Source organism: Gymnogyps californianus, chromosome 1 (assembly GCF_018139145.2).
Source record: "Gymnogyps californianus isolate 813 chromosome 1, ASM1813914v2, whole genome shotgun sequence".
Taxonomy (NCBI): Eukaryota; Metazoa; Chordata; class Aves; order Accipitriformes; family Cathartidae; genus Gymnogyps; species Gymnogyps californianus.
Window position 1 is genome coordinate 115,773,091 of NC_059471.1, and position 19,840 is coordinate 115,792,930.

Genomic DNA, 19,840 nt, shown 5'->3' on the forward strand with positions numbered 1-19,840 from the left:
TAGCTAATGAGCTCCCAGTATAAAGCAAAAAAGTGATAATAGTCCCCAAGCCCATTTACACTCAGTACTATAAAATTTAATTCCACTTCTATTACTTTTTCCCCTGAGGTCATCCAGTTCTCCCCCCATGACAGCCTGATGCTCTTTACACTGGTGCCTCCTCATGGTGTCATCAGCAAATTTCATTTGTGCCCTTTGTGTTACATTGCGTCTTTTGCATGCCAACACCGCTGAAATAAACATTAAGTAAAAACAGTCATGTTCTCTATCGCATTGCTCTGAAAACACCCATGAAACTAAAGTGAGCCCATTCTTTTAACAAGGGCACAGATGTACAGCAAAGTGCTTAGCCAAGTACAGACATCCCTATAAGGGCCTCCCCCATGCCATTACAGCTCCATCCGCATTAAGGACCTCACCATAGAGCTCCTTTGGAGGCACACTCCAAGAGGATGACACACGGTGCAACCTGCTGTATGAATGTGCCAGGCAGGAGCCAAAGCATTCAGGAGAACAGCCATCGGACATTGCTGCATGCCGTTGGGGCGAGCACGCGCCTCCCTGCTGCACCAGGGCTGCTGAGTGCCTCCAAGCCCAGGGGCCATGACATATACCCTCTTGTGCAGCAGCCACCAGGGCAACACCACCATTGCCAGGGCCCCCCGGCAGCATTGACCCCACCAGGCTGCCAGGAGCAGAGCCAACCCACAGCAGCCATAGGGCATATAGGAGCAATAAGAGAAAGAAATAAAGGCAGGGCATAGGCCCTCCAGGTGGTGAATACAACAGACGCCTCAAAATTTCATTTTGATAATCTTCAACTCGTCTTGCCACTGGCTTTAAATGCCTGTGTGCAGGTGTCACATCTTTGTCCTCCAGCTCTCTCCCTGGTCATGTAATACACACACTTTTATTTGAAGGAAGCCCAAGTAAGTGAAACTCTATGGCTTTGACTTTTATTCTCAGCACCCCATGCAGGTTTTCTGAAAAGAACTGTTATAAAGATTTTTCAAAGAAATTGGGGTCACCTGCTGCAGTGAACTGAACATAATTGGGAAGTACTGTAGATATCCTCTGTTTGGAAATACATTGCGTGTGGACGATGGCTAGTTCAGTTTTGTATGAGTTTCTGGCTTCACATGCTATTTTTAAGAGCTGTAAATGGAGCAGGTCCTGCCCCCCCTCCCCCCCCCAATTTCTAATCTTAAATTAAATTGGGTACAAATACTGTAACAAATAATTTTCTCTCTACACTATAAGAAGATAGGCATAGACAGAAGTTCAGACACATACAGCATGTAACATCTTTACAAGATAAGATCAGCAGTGTGGCTTTCTGTTACAAGGTTTGCCTTTAAAAATCGTAATCATCAGCTTAGCATGTTTATCATCCTCTAAGAGGGATACTCTTACCACTGCCTATGAAGAGAGATGGCTGTGATAAAAGATCACCTTTATGTTTATCAGAACCTTTTAATTGCCCACAGCATGCATCCCTTGAGGATCTAAACTGTGGCCCTTACAAGCATTTGCATTAAGAAAGGTGTTGCTATCATTTGAAAAGATGTTCTCGGAGCTGCACGTTAAAATGGATGCATCTCCTTCAACCCAAATTTAAAAGGGGAACAAAGAGGTTGCTGGCTTCCCCAGCTTCCTTTGCCCTGACAGGAGAGAGGAGCTAGAAAGCAAATATCCCTTCCCTGCCTGCTGTTGCTGTTTTCTGCTTTTTCCACTACTGAGGTGAGTAGAGCAGCCCTGGCTGCTTCATTTGTTTTGCTTGAATCGGGAGATCGATAACAGCAAAAGCAGACTCCCCTCCTGTCTCCCCCAGCCTTTCATGACTGCTGGCCCCAGAACTGTTCGCAGAAGGTGACAGTTACAACTTGCTGATTCAGCTGAAGCTCAAGCCTTTTTAACTTGATACTGACTGTTTTATAGAGTCAGATGCCAGCTGGAAATGGGATGTCCCAAACCCCACAAGTACATGTTCTCCTTGTGTTGTTTCGTAAAGCAAAAAATACAGCACAAGAGATCCTCCTTTGAAGTGCAGAGAGTAGCTGAGGGTGTCTTTAGAGCAACTTTTTCAACACACAGGTTGAGATGATTGGGTATTATTGCTGTAAATCAGACCTTCCAAACAGCTGTCATTTTTTTATAGCTCTTCCCTGAATTCTTGTCACTTTATCTTCCTTCTATCACAGGTCTCAGGACCATTTCCCCACTTGGCCCAAGCAGTCAAGCAAAAGATGCAGGATCTTGCTCTCTGTTTCATCCAGGTGGAGAACTTGACGAGCACACCAGATAACTTGTAGACAATTGTGCTCCTTCTCAAGAACAGGCAAAGTCTCCCCTTTTACCATTTCACGAGGAATTGAAAAACATACACTCGTTCCATTGTTGTCAGAATCAAATCTCCTTTCTGAAAGGGCCTCCTTGAGCTAGACTTACCTTACATACTTGGGTTGAGCTGGAACAATAATCACTGTGTTTGTGTGTCACCTACAGACTCCAGCTCAGTACGGTATTGAAATGAAAGTCCATTGTTCTGACCAGTGGGGTTCCAATTGCACACATCTTTGGATCGAACAGAGAGAAGGACTATTTTCTGGGGTTCAGAGATGACCATTAATTTAGCCATCTGCTTTCAGGAGTACTAGAACTTCTTGCAGCCAACCTGAAGGACTATGATTTTTCCCAACAGTTTGACCCAATCTGCAACAACATCCTAGGTGCATCTACCCAAAGCCACATGGCAAGGAAATAGTAATCCCTGGCTCTGTAACATGACTCTTTTCCATACTGCAGCCAGCTTGCAAGACACACTTAGCAATTTTGCTGTCTACTCCGCTTTTTTTAAAATGTAGGCTGATTCTAGGTAACAAGGAGATAATTCCGGATCTAACCCATTTATTTACTATTTTCCTGAGGAATAACTGAACAATTCAACACAAAGGCTCTTGCTGAAATCCCAAGCCAATCATTGCAAAAGTGTTCTTAGGCAAAAGCTACTCCTTTGCTTCTTCTCATACGTACTGTGTATGTACTCACCATCTATTTGCCCTTCAGTTGTTGGCATCCGTTACTATATCAGCCCAGCAAAATACAGGTGGAACTACAACAGATGGTGGCATATCCCTGCAAGCTTAATCTAACAGAAGTAACATTAAGGGCACTTTCTTCAGGAAAAGCAGATTTTTGCTCAAGGAGTAGAATATGAAAATGTCCAGATACCAAATGTTATGAATCCAGCAATAACACAGCTCCCCTGATAATGACAATGGTTTGAATATTTTTTATTTGAATAGATCTGCCTGCATTACCAATATCTACAGTGTTGCTTGGTAACTATTTTCTGATACCAGGAGACTGAAAAACACTTTTTCAAAACTAAATTCCAATTCTGATATTAAGTCTTGCATTTTAGTGGTTTCAGTCTGTCCTTTGTATTGCTGTCCAGCTACAGCAATATTCTCGGTAACATTCTTATGTGGCAGGCACATTTTTTCTGCTTTCTTTCCTTTCCTAGAAGATGCCAAGTGAGTTTACAAGTAAATATTTTACACTCCTTCCTTGGAAATATCTTTATATAAGAAGAGTCAGTGAAACCTTAAAGTGAGAATGCAGGTGATCTCAGACACAAGTTGCATAATTCAGGATGAGTTTAATGATATAAGCAGAAAGCAATTCTAAATTATCAGTGGATGGAAATAAAATTACCACATAAAGTAGAAAAGCAAATTATATTAAAATGTTGCGTAGAACAGAGGTGAATATATTTAAATATTAGTCACACTTCCGTGTATATATTTTGCTGTTGGTGCAGTGCCAGCATTCAGTTATTTTCCAGAAGCTGCGTTGTGTGGTCATGAAGATGAAGGAATAGAATAATAATAATAGTAATAACAATAATAACAAATGTAACACTGTTGATAGTGTTAATTCAGTAATGAATAAAATACCACAATGGTCTACTAAATTACTTGTTAAAATTTAACTCAGACAATAAAAAGGATAATTAAAAAGAGGAAGGAACAAAACCCCACTGTGCTGTAGTTTTAAAAGTGTATCTGTTTATTTCCTCACGTGTTGCAAATTTCAGTTACAAAGCCATTTCTTTCCAATTTTATGAGGATTAACAAGTTCACTTCTGCCTTCTATGCTAACATCGACAGCGCTACAGAAGGTGGTAGGACGCTTGTAAATGCCATGGTTTTGTTGATTTGTGGATACTTCTATGACTAAAGAAATGTAGCAGTTGTGTGAGACAGCCCCTAAAATCTCTTTTTGCTCTCTGACAATGCCAGATTGTGCAGGAAGCTGCCTAGGGAGCTGTGTTTGAAAATGAAATTCCCACCTCCCCAAATATATGCGCAGTGACTTTCTGAAACATGACTGGTTTTCACAAGTATCCACTGTTTTTCATTTGCTTTCTCAATGCCCTCTTTTGACTGAAGGCATGAAACTAGCAGTTCAGAACTATAAGGGCAGAAGATCAAAAGAAAGCATATAACATTTATTTAACACCTATTTGTAGTAGCAAAATTTTAGCTGATAAGTGGGTAATTACATTGCTTCTACTCCATAACTCTTACAAAAGAAGATAGAGCCTTAAAATCACTTTAGAACACCCTTTCCCTGGCTTTGAAGGAACAGCAAAGTCTGCATGGTAGATGATGGAGGAGTTCTGATTCCCACAAAAGTCCACAGCTACTGAATGTATTTCCTAAAAAAATCCTTCTCAAATTACGATCAACCAGACAATCTGGTGGAGCCTGGGAGTTTCAACAGGGGCAAGGTTTTGGAATGTAGAAATGGACAACATCTGTAGAAAAAGCAGCAGTCTAATACTTCCCACAGTGTGCCAAGTGAAACTGTCTTCTCATGTTTTAAAAAAAGAAATGGAAGGGGTTTTTTTTTGTAGCACTGGCCTTAATGTGGTCCCCAGGGCCCAACTGTGTCCTAGGTGCTACCTTCCTAGGGAGGCTCTGGAGCCTCCAGCACTGGAAGTCTTTAAAAAACAGGTTAGACAGAGCTATCTGGAGTGACATAGGCAGGTGTAGCTAAGCTTGCTGTAGGTCAAGGGAACAGCCCAGAGGTCAGTCACCTCAAGAGGTCTTACTCCCATCATTAGATTCCTGGTATTATTAGTAGCGTTCAGTAATAATTGTGTTAACAGACTTATCCTTTTTCTGCAAACACTGGAAGTACTTAAGTCAAGACCAGATATCTTGCAGAAGGAATGCTGTGCTTCAGATACGCTGGGCTCCAAGAAGAGATGAGTGGGGAGATTTTTGCTCTGTGCTACAGAAAATGTCAAGCCCGATGGTTGCAATGATCCCCAACAATTCTAAATTCATGGAATATATCACAGCATTTGGTTCTTCATTGTTTAACTCTAGATGTACTTAATATTGCCCAAAACCGGGGGGGGGGGGGGGGGGGGGGGGGGGGGCGCAAATTCTTCACTCCACCCCCCTCTCACCCAGAAATGTAGCATCTGTGATTCTTCAGATTGCTGTGGTTGTAGTTCATTCATCACATGGGAAATTACTGAGACAATAAGGGCAAGATGTGGTCTTCATGGTACCACCATTCCCAAAATTCTCAAAAATTATGAACTTCATGCCAAGAAACAATGGTTGAGAAATTATTGGTTTTCTTTGTTTTGGGGAAGTTTTGAACTTCTAGGGGTCACATCAACTTTTTTGTCAAAACGATGAATTTCTCCTCAGATCGTATGACTCAGTCTGGTGGAGCTTTTCAAACAGCAGTATCCTAGAGTGGGCAAAGCTACTGACAAATTAAAAATAGATTCTCTTCTTGCTGAGGGGAAAAAGGGCACGTTGTTGGGTGGTTTGGCATTTCATGGGTGGGATATGCTAAGAACTCAAAACTTCTCCCAAGCTCTGGGTATTTAACATCTCAAGGCATCAAGCCATGCAGAACCAGAAATTACTGTTGCTGTTACTCTGGTGATCTTTTACAATTAGACGCTTTCCTCATGTGTTTTGATGCTTTTGATCACTAATATTGCACTGTTTATTTCTCTCCTTTTATTACTGTCAAGGCTAAAATAATATGTGGGGGAGAAATGCACGCAGAAAAGACAGATTCTAGTTTTATTCCCACACCCACACTGCAAAATACAGCATACAATAAATCTGCAAGTGAATCTGGATTCGTGACTTATGTGGGCCATTAACATTTAATATATGCAGTACCTACTCTTTTGCAGGTTTGTCCATATCCTATTCTAATGTCCTGTAAACAGGCTCCAGATAATTTCTGACATCTGTGGAGCAGGAAACTGCTATGTATACAAAACTGAAACTGTGCTGAAGATGAGAAATGATGGCAGAAATAAGTGTTAGAGCCCTTTGATCCCCCCTTCCTCTCTGCTGCAGTAAATATATTCAGAAAGGCAGCGCTGTAGATTTATAAATGTTAGCACTCTGAATGAAGTCAAACTAATTTACTCTATAAACTTCCCTGACATTATGAAAACTTTACAAAGAGATCATTGCATGTGAAGTATTAAAATACCATAATTTTAACTTAAAAACCCCACTCACCAGACATTTAAGTACCTTTCTGTACATCTTCTGTGTTTAGAAGTGTTTTAAGAATAAGTGGGAACACCATAAAGACGGCAAAATAAATTATGCCTCTTGAAGTTCAGGAATAACACCAACATAAAATAAAATGGCGTGAATCCTTTTTCACAGATCCAGACTCAAGCGGTAGACCCAAGCAGCTAGGGAGAAGAAGTGTAGAAGGAGCTTGTTCTGAATGAATCGATGGTGATGAGGGAGATAACAATGCCACTGGAAATGTCTAACATGGTTACAGAGGAGTTGAGCATGGATACCTTGTGGGACTGGCCCTACCTCTCAAGTGATAAGCTAATGCACCATTTGTCCTGGGGGAAGACTATTTGATCGGTGTCAATTCAGGACTCAACTAGTCGCAAAGCTGAGAGTGGCTGAATGGGGTGTATGGACATCTCATCATGAGCACTGGACTGCAGCATTTTCAAGATGGATGGCCTGAAGCTGTAACTTACAGCACTTCGCCACACTGCTCCAGTCTGGAAGGCATGCACTCAGCACCACTGCTTGCAGAGGCAGATCAGCCTATAAAGTAGTACAAACTGCAGTTGCATTTTCAGACCTTCTCCTCTGCTTATGCTCCATGCTGAGAGCTGGAACAAAGGAAAAAGCCCAAAAGGAGACAAAGCCTGGAGGCTGGATAAGTTCTTCATCGCATCTGAGCAGATGATCACATCTGTCAAGACAGAGGATAAATAATGGGTGGAGGAGTACTTTTCCTCCTGATGTGAAGCTCTCTCTTAGCAGAAATGGTAGGTACCACTTTCATAGCATCCATAACAGGCTAGGAAAACCTTGACACCTTAATCAGTTCAGAACGGTTCTCTGCATCTCTTTGGCTGTAACAGACCCGTAAGATCTTTGTTCCACTCTCTACAGTGATTTTTCCATAGATTTTAAAATCCCGTCCTACGTTTTGGTTCTCGTCTGAGCACATGCCTCAGCGGCCATCTGTGACTGTGAGGTAAAGGTCATACATGACATCTACATTTTTCTGGCGTTTGGCTGGGGGACCTGACCTCTCCTGGGTACTGGTCAGATGATGGTTCTCACCACTTTCCAATCCTAAAGGAAGTAATCTAGTGCAATCCTAAACAGCAATGTATATCTGCTTTATACAGCTAACAAATGTGGCTATCCAAATTTCAGCACCCAAGTTAGACTGCTGAGAGCTAGCTTAGATATTTTTCTTCACAGCACCATCTAGTGTTACTTACGCAAGCCACAATTTTCTTTGACCTTGCCTTCTTTCACATAAATACACAATCACATATACATTTTAAAATAAATACAGAATGAACCCAAGTCCTTTCCAAAAAAATTACTTGGATGAATACTCTTTTGTTTTTTTTTCCCTGGGGAAATAATGAGAGAAAAAAAATCACAGCAACAGATGTGCAGTGACTTATTGCACTCCAGAAACAATGCTGATGAAGATGTTACAAACACCTGAACAAAGCAGGATGAAATAAAATAAAATACAATAAATAAAATAGAAAGTTGGTTGTTCAAAACTACGTGTTTTGTCTGGACTAAGAAAATGCTTATGGTTAGGTGTGGGTTTGCTAAGATGGACTCCCTTGCCTTTAATATGCCTTGCCCACTTTTTCTGACCTCAGACAAAGCCTTTTGCTTGACATTGTTAAAACATGTTTAACTTCACTGAATAATGAATGCTGAAGATAAAGATTGTCTTTCCCAATAGCTCAACAACCACCATCAATTACAGTGTGAGTTCTTAGAGTAAACATTCCCTGAGCCTCCATGATGATCATTGCCACAAGAGCCAAAGACCCTATGACCTCTCCCCCAAAACTTGGTTTGTCCTTTGCTGTGGTAAAAGCAAACAAAAAAGGAACAGAGTCAAAAAAAAGGAAAGGGAAAGGGAAAAAAGGGACAGGGAAACGGAAAAAGGGAAGGGAAAAGGAAAAACAGAAAGGGAAAAGATAAAAAGGGAAAAAGGGAAATGGGAAAAGAATAAAGGGAAAGAGGGAAAAAGGGGAAAAAAGCAGGAAAGAAAGGCAAAGGGAAGGAGAAGGGAAAGGGAAGAGGAAAAGAAAAGGGAAAGGGAAAGTGAGGAAAGGTAAACACAACCAAGCAAGCAAAATGCTTCTTTTATTTTATTTTTTAAAATCCTGATTATAAATAAATAAAACTTTTCCAATCATCCTGAAAATTGCTAACATACGGAGGAGGAAGCTATGACAGCAGTCAGAGGTTTGCCCAGGGATTTTTCACATGATCATCTTGTACTGCTGCAATAAATTCTTACAGAGTCTTCTGGAGATCACAGTGGGAGCCAACTGCCATCTAGACAAAGCAGAGACTCAGAGAGCTGTAGTGAATACCAGAAAACTATATATGGATAGGATTTAGGTGTACAACTATTCTCCCTCCACAAAATAATGTCTAGTCTAGTCTCATATTCATTGATCGTAACTTTGTAATTTGACCTTGACAGCTTGTAAATTTTCAGGACACTATTCTTAAAAGCAATTCTGGCAGGTTATGCTTTCAAATCACTGGTTTCATGGTTGGACTTCATAGGGAAAGGTACATGTTTTAAATAGCTTTTGTGTAAAAATCCCACAGGGTATGCCAAAGGCAAACTAATGACCAGTGGTGAAGCCACAAATGGAATTGGGTAATATATTGATACGAGCAGTAAACAGCATTCGATTTTAACAGCAACTAGTATAGAATAACATGTCTAATTTAATTTATGAACCTAATTTAAACATTGGAGAGACTTGACACAGAAAAACTAGTTGCTATATTGTTTCTGTATTTTTATTTGCTGCCCATCAGAAAATGGGAAGGACATTATAGCGCTTGATGTTAATTTGTTGATCTGCTTATGCTGTTGGCATTTCTTGCCTGCTTGTGGCATTTTTGCAAGTAATTCTAGCTGTTCTTAATCCTGATTCAAAGAAACAATTGATTTTCTTGTTATGATTTATTATCATTGATCAGTCTGCAAATAACACATTTTTGCTTTTGGCACATTGTACAGCCACAGCTAAGGTTACCAACCTTTTTCTATTTCTCTCTGCAGGGAAGAAGTAACTATGGCTCCAGAAGTGCAAATGAGCTTTCTTTGTGAGCAGCTCTGCCCATACGAGTAAATCCCAGTGAAGTCACCGGGATAATTCACGTGCACAAGACTGTGCCGCCCAGGACCGTGATACTTGTGTACAGCTCAGCTGAAAAGCTTCTTACTCTTCTTTTCTTTATGGCATATATTTTTAAAGACTGCCAAATGGTTTGTATTAATAATTGTGAAAGCTGAGGATCCGGGCCTGCCTGAATTGTAGTTCTAGTATAACCCTGAGAGATGGCAAGTGTTCTTTACAATGAACAAACAAAAAATCCAGCTTTGGTTTTTGGGTATTTGAATGCTGATCTTATGAAGTACATTGAAATGAAAGAAAGAAGCTTGCTGCTAAGTTTTTTGTACAAAATAAAACAAGCATTACTAACTTCTATCTCGGTCTCATTTTCAGGTCTTACAGGCCTGTCTTGTTTCACTTGTACCTTCACTAAGTAAAAATGATCATTATATTGTTGTAAAACATAGCTAAAAGGGGAAGATTTCACTCTGGCAACCGCTGAAAGACAAAATGTAGCATAAAACGTATTTATATGCTCTAGAAGATATCTTTTACTAACTAATAAGAAAAATATTTCTGACCTTCACAAGGAGAATTATATTTATGCTTTTTAATATTCCCTTGTACTGGTGAATAGCATGGCTTTCACTTGACTTTTGGTATCAAACTTTTGCAAGAACTCTCCATCCTGTACAAGAGCAGACTTCCCCCAGTCACTGAGGGTGAAAGGAAGGAGGGGTTTGACCTTCTGTGACCCCCCAAACAGTGGCTTAGTCAGGTTTTCTACTTTTCAAGAGTGGCCCCTTTCTCCAGGTGGTTTGTTGGAATCACAGGAGTGGGTCAAGATGATGCTAATAAAGAAAGCAGCACTGCAACACAATCTCAGCACTGCATCATCTACCCCTGTTGCATTTTTGGTGTGAAACATTTTTCTCAGTGGGGCTTTTTTTGTGTGTGGCTGGGCATCTGCAAAGCAAAGCATAGCAATGCATTGCAAAGCAATACCACTGTGTTTCTGAGCTTTAGCAAAGTTGGTTTTAACAAGACATTTTCAGCAAAAAGTAGGTTTGCTGAAAGCAGAAATGGATGACCAACATCTTAATGACAGTCTGGCTTCAATGATAGCAGGATCTGGCACAGCAACAGGAATTCTCCTGCAAGTGTTACTTTGCAGGATCAGAGCTTCCTGACAAAAAAAAAAAAGTTAGATTGGGGAAATTATTTTATAGCTCACCTGTTTTTGTTTCCCAAATGTGCTTAACAAGAAAAGACTGTTGTCAGTTATTCCCATTCTGGAAACAGGAACTTGTGACATTGAGAGTCTTTTACCCTCACAAATTTACACTCTGTGAATGAGTATCCAACTAATGTTTCAAGTACACTGTCTGAGACAACACTTAAAACCACAGGTATTGCTGACTTAGTAGCAGTAAAAAAAAAAATTCATTTTTTTTTATTTTTACTCTGAATCATCAATAGCTAAATAGCTGAAAGTAGAAAATCTTTATGTACATGCAGAGAAAAAATAGATTTGGAGTGGAAACTTTTTTGGCGAGTATGAGTCTAACAGTATTTGAAGTAGATGAGATATTGAACCCTTAAATAAATAAATAAATACAAATGCCCAAACCTTTTAAACTTCAAGTATTTGCAAAGTTAACAACCTCATATTCAGAAAACTGATAAAAAAATTTCCTTTTCTATAAAATTGCCATGAAACAGGACTTCTCTCGCCTTTCCTTTCTGAAGACAACAGCATGCCTGTATTTGCATGTGGCAGTAGGAAAAGTGGACAACCTCAAGAGTGGTTCCTGGACTTTGTGGTCCAGGGCAGCCCAATTTGAAAAACAAAGATGTTAAAAAAAAAAATACAGTCAATGTCCAGACTGGCTATTAAAACAGCAACAACAGCAAAAAATCCCAACCCTCCAGCAAACCTCATTCAGGTTTGGAGCTCCATCTTTTTCCCTGGGCTGTTCCTGGGAAATGAATACTGTAAATTTGGTAGCATACACTTGACCAGAGCCACAAAGAGATGTCTTCAGACTAATAGCAGGTCTAAACAGTGCTGCACACTTCCAGTTCACCAGGTGTGAATCAGCTCCAGTCCACAAGCCACATAAACATGGCTCCAAGCCCTAAGCCAGTGTGCCTTGCCTTTCAGCCGCACTTTGTATTTTATATTGAGTTCCAGTTCTTCGGGTTGTGAGGCTCAAAAGAAGCTGTTAGTATCCAGCTGCCCTGGTTTGTGGCAGCAGCATTTTTATTTGCACTGTTTATTATTCCCCAGTAAGGTCCTAGTGTTCATGCAGAGGCCACCCCGTTTGTGCGCAATAGCTCTGCTGGCAGCTGAGCAGCGATTTGAAATCAGGAGCAGCACAGATTTGAAACCCATAAGCCGACAGACCTGTAGGTCATAGCTGGCCCCAGCTCTGCAAGGCAGAATTTTGCTTCCTACCTCCCCGAAGGGCTGGGCAAACTCCAAGCACATCTGCAGAAATGTCTCCAGATCTGTGCCGGTTTTCAGACCAGAGTTGAGGGCTGGGATGGAAAAAAGAGAGAAAGGGAAAGAAACTGCATGTAATGCTCAGTAATCTGAGAGGGACATATCACGTAGCTGAGTCGAAATGGCGAATTAATTCTCCCAAGTTTATTTCACTAAAAGGCTGCAGGAGTATTTCAGCTACAGCAACAGCAAGCGCTGGATGGGAGCTCGTCTCTTCTCGCATCGGCTCCCGCAAAGCCCTCTGCTGTCCAGCACTAGCAGCGCGATAGCACAAGGTGCTCAACCCGCCTCTCCGGGGCAGGGGCGGCTCCTGCTCCAGCCTTGGGTCTCAGCTATTTTTCAGTGGTGTCAGGCAAAGCACCTCCTGACTCATGAGTCACGTATGCTGTCTGCTCAGCTCTCCTCAGGCTGAATCAGAAGTTTGGGTCCTGCTTGCTTGTTTTCTCATTTATGAATATCAGGAGGCTCACACATTTTTCAAGCTTTCCTCTAAAATGGTCACAAATTTTCGCTTAAAAAAAAAAAAGGAAAAAAAAATCTGAGAAAGTGTTATCTTTACAAGTGGCTTGAATACACATACAAGGCATCACAAAACAGAAGATAAAATTTTCAGAGTTGGCAGCACTGGACTATGATTTTGGTACCTATTTTGAATAGAGTATGTCACTAATTTATCTCCCAATGAGGAAGCAGTTCACTTTTGGGTCCTTACAGCTTGACACTGAAAATGTTTGTGGAAAGAAAACTTTGTCTTACAATCAAGATCCAGTGAATCAGGATTTATTTTTTTATTACTATTATTTTTTTAACTTTGATTCTGTGTTACAAAAGTAAATTTGGTATTGATGGAATTAGTTTATCTGTAACACATAACTTTCATAGAGATTAGGTTATCCAGTTCATTTATTTAGTGAACTTGAACATAATATACAATGAAAGAGAAAGCAGTCTTGCATCTTAAAAATGTCATTTCTTCTAAAATAGAAGCTTAGTCCCAGCCTACATGCAAGTACAAGATGTCACAGAAAAACAAGCAGTTATTATGAAGAGGTATATCTGCATGCAAATACAGTGCAGGTTTTATGGAAAGACAAGAATAAATAAAATGAAATCCCTTTTAAAGATAAACTGTCACTGCATTCCAGCTGGGGGGGTGGGGGGAGGGTGGGGGGAGGTGGAGGAGGAGGGGGGAAGAGACTGAAAATCTGAACAACCTCTAAATCCTTCCTTGCAGCCTGCGGTCCACTCCTCCACCTCTTATGGGTATCTGGTATTGATTTCCCAGTCTTAATAGACCATTATGGATGAAGCACTGCTGCACTCTGACATGCTCATTGGTAGGAATGTGCAGTGGCTTGTGAACAGTTATTTGAAATTTTGCTACCAGATGGCTGCAGCTTTGCAAACCACCTGCCACAAGACTGAGCCATTCTGGCTCTGGTTTGAGCAGGAGCAGTAACTGCTGCAGCTCCAGCTTCCCCTTCTGACTGCACCAAGAGAGCGTTGAGATTGCAGATAAAGATGGGAGGATGGAGGACATGGAGCGGCATCTCCAGTAGGGACGTATCTTGGAACATCTGCAGTCTGTGCAGCCAACATCTTACTGGACTTGGGGGGGAAGATCAGTGAGTGAGTACGGATGAAGTTACAGCATGCCAGTCCTCAAAATGACAGATACGCCAAAGCAGCATACCGCTCTAAAATCTAATTTATTAATAAAAAAACCCTCTCAAGTACAAAAATCAGTATAAAATCACTGACCTCACTGCACTCTATTCTAATCATTTAGTGTATTCTTTACTGATCATTATCTGTCCAATCTAGATTTCATTTACCTTATCTGTAGAATAGATACAATAGATGAAATGATTTATCTCAATGTTCTGACTACATATAATTTATATTTCTCTATAATAATCCAGGAGTAATCAAAACATATTACTCTCTACCACTTCCCCCTTAAATCCCATGTTAGTGACTTTTGGATTTAGGTTATCAATGGAATAACAGTGTTTTGTCATGTCCAGAGATTTGTTTAAATTGTATATGATAAATGTGTAAAAAATTGAATTTACATTTACAAACTTGGGTAAAATAAAATTAATAAGTGGGAGCTTAAAAGGTGCTACAGAGCCCTGTGAGGGTTCTGTGGCCAAGGTGAAAAATCCGGAGTTCATAATTACATGCTTAATCATCAGTAAAGTTAAGCAAACAGTAAGGCACCTGATGAATCATGCCCTTAGGATATAAAAGCTTTCTGTTGACATTTTTTTCCTTCAGCTTCAAAACTTGAGTCTTTGTATCAAAATTTCTGAAATGTGGTCTTTCCAGAAACACATTTTCCCAAAAAGAGAATTAAGGCAGGCAAGCATTTCAGGTATTCTTCAACAACCTTCTCAAAAACTACATTTTTTCTGTCATCAACTCACTGTAAAGCAACATGGAATGTCAACTCCAGACTTATTGTAGCCAGTAAGACTCAAGGATAAGTTCATATTGAGTGAAAAATGAAATGGAAATGAAAAAGGAAAAATATCCATCCAAAACACATCAGAAGCCCTCTTCACCGTATGAGTGCTACTATGTGACAGATTGTGATTTACAGTGAGTGGGCTGGTAAAGGGTATATGTATGTAGATTAAAATGTAGACTATATGAAAGTACAATAGGTAATCCAAAATATGCAGCAAGTAGTATGTTTTGGGGTTTTTTACATAAGAATTAGAGGGATCTAAAAAAGAGAAATCTGACACATTTAGATATACTAAAGTTTCAGTTTTCTCGAAGAGTTGGATTCCATCTCCCTGGCTTGTTACCTACATGTTGCTACAATGTATAATATTTTCATTACGTGGTCACTTTGCCAGCACTACAACTCTGACTTATTTCGAAGGGTTTTTACCTTTGAGATGTTGGTATTCAGCATCATATCCACTAGATGTCACTCAATAGTCATAATAATTTCCAGCATTGACATAAACACAAAAAAAAACCCCAAACAAAACAAAACATAAAAAGGGCAACAAATGTTTTTTTCTTCAGACTCAGAATTATGTTCTTTCAAAAATTCGGATAGTCACTGTTTAAGGTTAAGAAGCGATGTCTGAAAGGTTGTCATCATCACTTCAAAAATTATACCTTTAAGCTTGTATGCTGATCTCATTTAGAAGCCCTTGTTGCCATCTGGAAGCTACGTATTTCTTTAATAAATCTGGTTCTTTAAAAGAAAAAAAAAAAAAGAGCATTTGGAGGGTCATGGACTTAATGCTAATGGCTAATTGTGCCTCTGGACCGTGAACACATTGTTCAACATTTTGATCTACATGATGCCTAACGACATTGATCTTCAGTGATGTTGTTTTCTAGCTTATATGTTCATGCCCTCTGGGTTTTTGCCATTAAGAGATGTTTTGAATCCACATCCTCCCAAAAACATCCATTTACCAGGATGGATGGAGTCTCTCTTATGCTGGTTGCAATAGTGTGTTTCTACCTGGACATTCTCTTGCTCCCACTTCCAGGCATTTGTTTTCATATGGCTTTCAGGTACTGTAATCATATCACAATGCAGTTGGCTTTTCTTGGGAAACTAAACAAAGAAATTTTTCTCTAGCCTTCAAATGACTTTGTTGGCTTTTTCCATATTCCCTCTGGCTTCCAAACAGCCGTGTCAAAATATGGATACTAAAACTGTTCCCAGTATTGTAACACTGGAAACATTGCATATGGGGAGAAAAGAGCCTCACACACCTGCTTGTTACTGGTTTATATCATTTTCATTCGGAAAGAGGCCTATAACATTGTTATGATATATTTGGTTCTTAAATTATTTCAGTGATACCTTGCTGTCCCACCTTCCACTAGATTTGTATTTTGCCTGATGTGGGTAGCATCCCTCATGAATTCATATGTTCAGTATATATTGACAGTTCACCTATTACCCCAAATCCCAAAGGAATCCTCTATCTCTGATGAAGCCATAAACCTTTATCATCTCTTACCTTAATCACCAGCAACAGTGACATTTTCAAATACGTACTGCAGAGACATGCAACAAATTCTGCTCAGCTCCGTATTCAACCCTCGTGCTCAGAACAAGGAATGCTAAGAATATTTATTTACTATGCTGTGCAAATTACTCCTCACATGCAAATTAAACTCGCTATATAATTTGCATAAAGAGCCTTTGTGAAAGGATGAGCTCACTGTCACTCTGAAATGGGCTGAAAGGGTCGTAAGAAAACAAGCCCTTTCAACTTCTGAAGAAAGCCTCCTCCTACGTTTGATAAGACAGTCACAAGCTAACAACCTGTTCCCTGGGAAGCTGCACCTGAAAGACAGACGTTGTTGCTGTAGCTAGAGACACGGATCATGCCTAAAGGCCACAGCCAGGTGGGCTCCACTGTGTCAGGACTCTTCAAGCATAAAATGAATGATACTTTTGGGCCAATTCACCTCATCTTTTAGCAAAAGACACTGGCTTACTCACAAACATCAAAACTGAGTTGATCTTGGTTCATCATAAAACTTGCGGTGGTTATAAAGCCCACAGTCTCCCTTTTATTTCTTTCCCACAGGCTTCAAAGAAAACATTTTTATCTCAATAGGTTTCTCTCTTCAAATGCATTTAGAACCCCTGATGAATCTAGACCCATACCATGAGACAGAGTCTAAAAATTATGAAATGCTCTACATGATTTAAACGGGCCCCAAAATTACCTGTCCCTTCTCAAACTCTTTTCCAAAGGCCAAATAGAGCTGTATTTTTTATTTTTATATTATTCGTAATGACAATCCTGCTGAGGGTAGGTGGGCCATGTTTCTGTAGCAAAAAACCCAACCCTATTATATACAGAGGCGTTAATTTTCAAGCTTATTTTCTACCATTTGTCTAGTCCTGTGTTGGAGAAACTTTTTTGAGACCTGCATCTAACCTCTGCTTTGCTATGTTCTGCTATAGAAATAAGCCAAGGGAATCAAAGGTTTTTGTGATCTTGTTTTTGGACAACATTAAATTCTTGCATTGATCTGGGGTTCCAAAAGCAAAGACTTTAGCCTCCTTAATCACATGGAAAACAATCATAGAATAATAATTTTCATAACTGATTATTACAAGGGCCGGACAAAAAAGAAAAGAAGGGAAAGCATGTGGAAGTTACAGAATTAAATAAAATTTTCTTTTTTTTTTCCATCCTCTGTTATTCCCTTTCTCTTTTGTCACCAGAGTTTTAACACACAAAGCATGCTGTTTAGCAAATCTATCAGAGGGTGCTAACAAGGGAAATAACGGGCCTTTTGATGGCAAAGAAAAACAGATGCTGAAGTGAGCTGGAATTATTGTTGCTACTGCTGTTTCTGTTGTAGCTTGATCCTCTTTCCTCAAAGACAAAGCAAGCTTGAAAAGGGCAGAAAATAAAAAGAATTATGGAGATTAAAAAAACGCATCTTCTGTTTCTGAGGCTGTCTCTCACTTGCTATCAGGGAGTGGCAGGTCCCCAGCACAAGGTCTTACCTGTTGTGCTTAGATCTGACAAACCTCTACAAGTCAGGCTATTCAAAGCTTTGCTTGAGCAGCCTTTGTGATCACAGGTTCTCTGACATGCTACAAAACAATCCTAGCTACCAAAGCCCAACTCTTGAACAACAGCAAAAGGAGAAGAAGAGAAGGGAAGAAATACACAATACATTGGGAAATGGAGGGGGGGGGGAGGGGAGGTGTCGGAGTGAGAGCAGGACTTCAGGTCTCAGTCTGGCACTGACTAGGATTTTGTTGAAGCCAATGGAGATGGTGATGACACATGGGTCCCTTTCAGCTACCCGGCGCGATAAGGACATGGTTCAAGAGGAGGATGTTGTCCCCAGTGGTGCTGTATTTCCGATGTAAGAGCTCACTGTCCTCTAGCACTCTCCAGAAACACTCTTGCTTTCTGGACGTGAAGAAGGGATGATGGACAGAATAGCTTAAGCTTTCATTACTCTGGTTACTATTTAAGTGAATGCCCAGCACACCAATATTACTGCATTAATTTTTATCCATGTGCCAGTTATTTACCCACCTTGATATCACCACATTTGGTTAGCCCATTTTGACTAGACTAATTCACATTCGCATTTGTTGACTTTCAGTCCATAGGCTGAACTGAAGCTTTTCTTGCTTTAGAAGGCTTAGAGCAGTAGTTCCCAAGGAAATACCTCCTGAGGCCACATGATGAAACTACCGGAACTGCACATCATTTTAATCCAAACGGCAGGACTGCACTTGCTATCAGGCGAAGATATTTACTCCTGCTGCACTGCTCCACAGCTTTGTTTTTAAATGAGGCATATTTTAAGTTACCTGGAGACTCCAAGCAAAACAGACGTTGTACAAACAAGTACAGAAATACTTTCTCCTCCACAGGTTGATATGGTACAGAAGTAGGCACACAGTCAAGAAGCACAAGGAGAAACAATCCAAGTTGTCCAAGGTCAATGAGCCATTTGACAGATTTCTGACTTCCACTTCAATGCTTTATCCATCCCATACTGATAGGAAATGAGTATTGAGGGCAATCTTACCACTCTTTGAAATAATGGAGATTTGCTTTTCTAGTAGGTAATTCAATGCAGAATCTATTTTCTGAACAGCAGTAGATGTGTCATCTGGCTTACCCGGCTGATGTATTTGATCAGATACATACATTGTCCTAAGGAAGATATAGTACACATCTCAGCATGGCAGGGGAAATTACTGCACTTATAAGAAAAGTAGGCGTATAGCAAGGAAAGAGTAAAAATCAATGACCTGACTTTACTATAATTCCTTTGTCACTACTGTGCAAGGTTGGGAAGAATGGTTGATGACGTGAAAGTCAGCATGTAAAAATAGTTATCGAATGAGTCCAAGTCTGAGATGAAGGAAATAACTGAGTGAAAACTCTCTCCAGTGAAGTAGTTGTTAATTGTGCTCATCAGTCCAGTGAATGTAGAGGAAAATGAACTCCTGACCAACTGCTCTTTGGAGAATTTTTTTCTTCCACTCTCATTCACCATGCCAGTTCAGGGTGCCTGTGCTGAAATGGCATGCTTGTTGCAGGCTCTGAGCCATTAATACTGTCACTGCTTTTTGGACCTGCATAAGGTTTTCAACACTTGTTCTCTACAGGATTTGTGATAAATGAAAAAAATCTAGCACCAAGATATAAGCCCCGTGTCTCTATAAAGTAATGCCTCATGCCTTGCCTGAGAGCACAGAAAGCACTCCAGGGGCTGAGACCAACACAACTCAAAGAGTCTCTGGGCTTGTGCTGAAGGAAATAACTCAGCCTCCTACTCTCGCCTGTCTCTATTCAGTACAGAAGAGACACACAGCTAGTTTAAGAAATGTTCAGAGGGAGTTACGTTCAGAGGAATGCATTCCCCAGATGCTATTATCCTTTTCTTCAAAAAAATATTTCCCCTCAGCAATATTCCTCTATTGCTGTTTCAGGTGTGCTGTTCCTTCGCAAAGGTTTTCTTTCTTTTTCTTTTTTTTCCCCTATTCTTTTTTATTTCTCATTAGTCTTCCTGGAATAAGGACTTTATAATCTTTTCCTAATCATATCAAGATTGGCCTTGTTTCCCTTATAAACAGCACA